Source organism: Siphateles boraxobius, unplaced genomic scaffold (assembly GCF_051911475.1).
Source record: "Siphateles boraxobius isolate OS27281-9 unplaced genomic scaffold, OSU_SipBor_1 32, whole genome shotgun sequence".
NCBI lineage: Eukaryota > Metazoa > Chordata > Actinopteri > Cypriniformes > Leuciscidae > Siphateles > Siphateles boraxobius.
This window is the reverse complement of record NW_027508942.1, coordinates 2,488,381-2,494,974: the sequence shown is the minus strand read 5'-3', so window position 1 is coordinate 2,494,974 and position 6,594 is coordinate 2,488,381.

Sequence of the window (6,594 nt, the reverse complement as noted above, 5' to 3'; positions counted from 1 at the left end):
CACTGAAATGGATGTGTTTTTTTTTTGGAGGTTTTTATTGAAAGCAGAGTTTCTGCATATTGAGCCTTAAGGCCAGTGAAGTTCTCTCCAAATACAGTCCCATTTTCCTTGTGCTTTCAAGGAAACGGTTTAGCAGGACTACAAAGACTTATCCACAATGTTTTTTGGGGATGCGAAAAAAGCCCCAAACAACAAAGAATTTAATTTATTACGCCCATCTGCTGCCTGCCGCAAACATGGGACATGACATCAAGTTTTATGTCTCACCGCTTTTCCGTGGAATTATGAATAAACGGAATTATGGCTAACTAAATCAAAAACTATGACTCATCCGTCAAAACTTGAACATTAAGGGAGCTCGCTGACTCACTGTCCCAAAAGATGTATTTTTTTCTGGCTCACTGAATTCTTGTTTAGAATTCAAAATCATTGTCCTAATATGCAAAAATCGCTTCATAATCACTTTCCGGTAATGAGCTTTGGTGTCTGGTGGCGCTGAGTGACAGAGGTTTGGTCCAGGATCACTCTGCATTCAGGCCTCTGAGCTAAGCTCATTATGTAAAACACAGCACAGTGTGCAGACCACATCCTGCTGCTTAAACTCACACTGATATACTGCCTGCAAAATCTATTTTAAGCTGTGTCTGGGTTTGTCCTCTGAGGACAGACACGGGATGCAAAAATCTCCACTGACATTGAGTCACTCCTATCAAAACTAGTGCCTGTGACCCATCTGCTGAGAACAGGTAGCAATGCTGCATGAAAAAGAGAGAGAGGGAAAAGTTAATTCTATTTTCTTATAATCTGATGCTTTGGATGACAAAGATGTGAGGATTTCCCATTTATTCTCATTCTTTGGTGAATTTGTTCAAATTAATCTTATTCACAGTTTTTCATCTACCACCCCACTGATGGACATTCATGCTTAGTTTTTTTTTTTTCTTCTAAAAAATATGTTTTAATCCTAATTAAATCATACTAATTCATACGAAATCGTAAATTCGTGATACTCGACGTGGCAGGTTTGAGTACTCTACCACCCGCGGTGGTGGCCACCATCACTTCATCTAGAGCCTTTGGTGGCCACGAGACACACCTATGCTCTGAAGAGGAACCTCTTCGTCAACTGGTGCTCTTCTCACCGAGAAGATCCCAGAAAATGTGCAATCAGTGTCGTGCTTTCCTTCCTGCAAGATGGGTTGGAGCGAAGGCTGTCTCCCTCCATCCTCAAATCGTATGTTGCTGCTATCACCGCACATCACAATGCAGTTGAAGGTAAGTCTTTGGGGAAGCATGACCTGGTCATCAGGTTCCTTAGAGAAGCGAGGAGACTAAATCCTCCTCACTCTCCTCTTGTACCCTCTTGAGACCTGTGGTGTTATCTGCCCTTTGAGCCATTGCGATCAGTGGAGCTTAAGCCCCTGTCTATGAAGACAGCACTCCTGGTCGCTTTGGCCTCCATCAAGGATACGTGCCCAAGGTTCCCACCACTCCTTTCAGGGATCAGGTGGTGAACCTGCAAGCGCTGCCCTCGGAGGAGGCAGACGCAGCCTTGGCACTGCTCTGTCCAGTACTGCACTGCTCTGTGCTTACGTAGACAGAACGCAGTGTTTCAGGACCTCAGACCAGCTCTTTGTCTGTTATGGTGGGAAGCTGAAGGGAAAGTCTCTCTCCAAGCAAAGGTTGTCTCACTGGATAGTGGACGCCATTGCATTGACATACCAGCAGCAAGGCCGACCATGCCCCCTTGTTGTGAAGGCACACTCCATTCCGAGTGTGTCTTCCTCTTGGGCTGTAGCGCATGGCGCCTCGCTCACAGACATTGCAGAGCTGCAGGCTGGGCGACACCGAACGCATTCATGAGATTCTACAATCTCTGAGTTTAGCCAGAGTCTTCTCATGTACTCGCCCCCAGCCATTCCACTCCTCGGACTGGATAAGTGCGATATTCTCCTCAGGTGAGCTTCCCGACAAGCCCTGAGTTCCTCCAGCACTGTTGACGTCAATGCCAGAGTTATGCCTGCGGCAGCTTTCGTGTTGGCTAGGTTCCTCCATGTGCATGATTCCCCCGTTGGGTGACCCCCACGTGTGTATTTCCACTGTAAGCCTCTCCGAGCTTGTGTCTTTCCCTTGGCAAGCCACCTTACCACCCCTGGTATGGAAGGATTCCACCCTGCGGGCTGGATACCCCAGTGTTTTCCATATGTTTCCCGCTCGCGGGTCATATGTGTATTCTGTAAGTCCTCCCTTTGGGCAGGCATTTTGTTGCATATTTCCACTGAGATATGCTTCCCAGTGTACCTTGTTTAAGTAGGAGTCCTTCGTCCGTGCTAGTCTCACGACAGGGAGCTCAGATTACGCAGGAAACTTGAAGACAGCCGAGGTGCCGTGCTCAGACTGGGAACCCCATTCGTCAGTCACTGACGTAACTCGCAGTGACTTAATGAAAGGGAACGCTGTACCGCTGGAACCGGCTGAGTTCAGCCTCGGCTCCTCAGCAGGTAACAAATGCATATTGTCAGCATACTTCCTTATTTACCCACGAGGTAGGGCGGAGTTACGTTATGCAAATTCCGCAGACCCATGGCATTTCCTTGCCATTGGCTCGTTTTGTAAGAACTCGAAGGTGATAGGCTTTCTTAGCGAAACCCCTTTCATCAGTCACTGACATAACGTCTCCATTCCCTCCTCAGGGAACAAGGGTTACATATCATGTGAACCTCAACGAACATTTTATATATATATATATATATATATATATATATATAATCCATGTCATGACAAAGGAATGGTTGTTAGATTCATATATATGTTATATATAGATATTTGAATTAATTAATGAATTAATTCAATTAATACTTTTTTTCAGCAAGGGTGCATTGAACTGATCAAAAGTTACAGAAAGGAAATGTATAATGTTACAAAGAACTAATGCTTTTCATTTCAACTTTCTATTTGGAATCCTGAAAAAAAGTCATAGTTTCCAGAAAAAAACATTAAGCAGCACAGTTGTTTTCAACATTGATAATAATATAATAAATGTTACTTGAGAAGCAAATCAGCATATTTCATTCTGGTTCATGTGGACAGTAGTGTATACTAATATATTATTAACATTTCAAGTGTTATAAAAAAAAAACAATCACAATGGAAAATAGTATATACATTAGTGCTGCACCCCCCAACAAACTGAGATTTCTACCAATCTTTCATGATTTTTCATGTTTATTGCTATTTACAAAATAAATGCCTAAACCCACCTAATGAATATGCAATATTCTTGTTGCAAACTGATAAATAACTGCTCCTCTGTAATTTATTTTAAAAAGTACCCACCAAATATGAAAACTAGAGATTGTAAGCTTTCAAATGATATATAGTTTGTCAATATTACTTTAGGTTTTTACTAAGATATTATTGTTTTAAATATATAATGGCAACCGTCCCACAGGTGACAGTTAAAGAATGTTAGCAAATTATTTTTTGCTATGTGACTTATTCATGTCATAAGCTCAAATCTGACCTGGCCATCATTGAAAGCTCATCCTTCTAGACTCCAGCGGCCTGCTATTAACCTCTCTGAGTCACTTATAGCTAGTGATGAGATTATGACAAATGGAAACTACTGGAAACTGACAGATTCTGAGTAATTAGATTCTCTATTGCTGTTCATCAGTGCAGAGGAGCTGCCAGGTTCATACCATGAATATATTGAGTGTGAAGTTTTGATTTTGAACTAAAATTTTTATCAAAAGCAGTAGTGTGTCCTCCAGGCACTGATTATTTCTACTAAAATTTAATTATAATTTTCCCATGATACCTGCACTCCTTATTGTAATGCTATGATGTGATTTTATTAAACATCAGGAAATATTAGGTACAAGTATGAAAATATACAAGTATATATATATATAACTATATAAAGACTATGTAGCAACCTTGCTGAGAGACCAAAGAAATCTGTATGTGGACATGCAATCTGCATAAAATTGAACTATATCATGTTCATCAGCATTTAGCTGACTTATCTGATCACACCATATGCAAGCTCACATTTATCATTCTGCAGAAGCCTAGACGATAATTAGAATTTGTCACGTCATCACACTTACTGTCTACTGTCTGTCGGCCACACCAGAATGCATGACATGTTATATATCACTGTTGGAATTACTAAGCCACAGTAGCTTTATTGCTGTTCCCACAGTGTTATTTCTCCAAAGACAATAGCCGATGATTACACCCTAAAATAGAAGTATATAGTAAAAAAACAAGCAAATATAATATTTGACATAATACATAAGTCTATCTACAAACCATATACATTACCAGTATTTACGCAAAAAAAAGTAAACAAATTCATATGTTATGTTTTTATGTGTGTATAAAATCAATCGATCAGTCTGTCTGTATATATATATAATATATGCACGTGTTCTTTTTTAAATGCTTTTTTTCTATAGTATAATGACACTGGGCTTTATGGGTCAACTAATAATTAATTGCTGACCAATCAGTTAAAAAATTAGTTGCGTGTATACCTAAATGACAAATGTGGACCTGCTAGCTATCATTGCCTCATTTTACCCCCAATTACCTGGGAAATAAATTCCACCACCTGAAATGAGAAAGATTGGACCATCTGCTGCCTCTTTCCCACTCCGGCTTCCTCTCATCAGACATGCATTTCCACATCAGCTCATATGGCTTCTGGATTTCTGAGCAGGGGTGTCGCTACTCTTTAGTTTCATTTTATTTTGTTGGTCCCTTTAACACATTCTGTTGACTAAAAGTAACGTTACACCACATGCCAACTAACTCTAATTAGAGTATTAGTAGACTGGTAAGTTTAGGGATGGAATAAGTTGACAATACTTGCAAAGTTACTTATAGTCATAGAATGTCTGTTAGATGACCATCACAACAAAGAGTTAAAGGTGCAGTGTGTGATTTTTAACGGCATCTAGTGGCATAACCAACAAAAGTTACGGTGGCCGACAGGAAAATATGTCATCGTCTGAGACAGCAGAGAGTAGCCAGTTCAGCAATGAGGTTTCTTTATAAGGATAAATTAAGAAATTATGTTTACTTATTCAGTAAAAATAGGCCTATATGTTATTGCAAATATTATTGTTACTTGTTCATCATTGTGTCAGTGTTTTATTCACTGAACTAAGCTTGCTTCTTTGCACGAAGAGCAAAATAGTAACGAAACGTTTTTGTCCGTTTAGGGCTACTGTAAAAACATGTCGGCGGATTTCATGATTAACTAACTGTATTTTTCTATGTACATTTCTGAAATGCACTTTCTGTAAAGCTGCTTTGAAACAATATGTATTGTAAAAAGCGCTATACAAATAAATGTGAATTGAATTGAATCTTATATTGCATTTCTGTCAATAGATCCTCAGAAATATTACACAATGCACCTTTAACAAATATTAAGCAGACAGTCTACTAATACTCTAATGAGAGATAGTTGACATATAAGTGCAATGTTACTTAGTCAACAGAATGTTTAAAAGTGACCTTAAAAATAAAGGCTTACTCTTTTTACGGGCGCACGAGTAAAAATTTCCTGACAAATCATTGTCTGATTAAGGTAGGTTTACTGTAGATAAATATGTCTGAAAATAGGGTTTCCTGTTAATTAAACGTTGTCATTTACAATCTTTTTATTATTCAAAACCTGAAGGCTGATTGTAAAGTGTGTCTGACTTCCTCCTGCAGTACTACAATACTGCAATACTGCAATACTACAATATAAGTTTACCTTAAACATTTCATACATACAACATAAAATAAATGTACTTCAGTCAATGACATCCACGCTTGTTTCATTCGCGTAACTTGTAGTAGTAGGCGTAAATACAGTGGTGGGGTTTGTACTGCGGGATGCAGACAGACCCTTCTTGTAATGCTAGTTGAAGCAAAACTATCCTGTGCATCCTCTTTAATCATACGCATCGGCCCCGCCCCCTCGCTGTGCTCCTCCTCCTTCACTTTTTCAAGTAATTCCATTTTAATGCCCTCTAATTTACCTGCTACAGATTTGATCAATAGCGTTAGCTTGTTAACTAAATTGCAGTAGTTTGTGGCTTAATATAATCATCATCAGTGCAAAATAGGGATGTTAACGATAAATCAACGATCGATTCATTGTCGATAATACATTTAATTGATCAAATTCATTTATCATCGATTAAGCAGGTTCATGGGCGTGCGTGCTGCTCAACCGCGAAACATGTAAGGAGAGCGTGCTGGAGTTATGTTTGGGACCATTTTACACCATCATGACTATAAGTTTGCGTGTGCAGTCGCAGCCTTTTGTTTTGTGCAAATGTAAGTTGTAATTGTGTTTATTTTGTGTAGGCCTATCTATATCTGATTAATATCATATAGGATGCATTTGGTTAAAAAAATATGTAGTAAAGCGTATGGTGATCCTCTTCAGCTTCAGCGCGCGCAGCTCAAACGGCAATGCACGACTAATAATGACTATTGGGATTGTCATATTACATAACATTATAAAGAGAACAATATTGTTATAAAACACTGAATTATTTTGGTTTACTTGCTGTGTCGCGTTGCTCC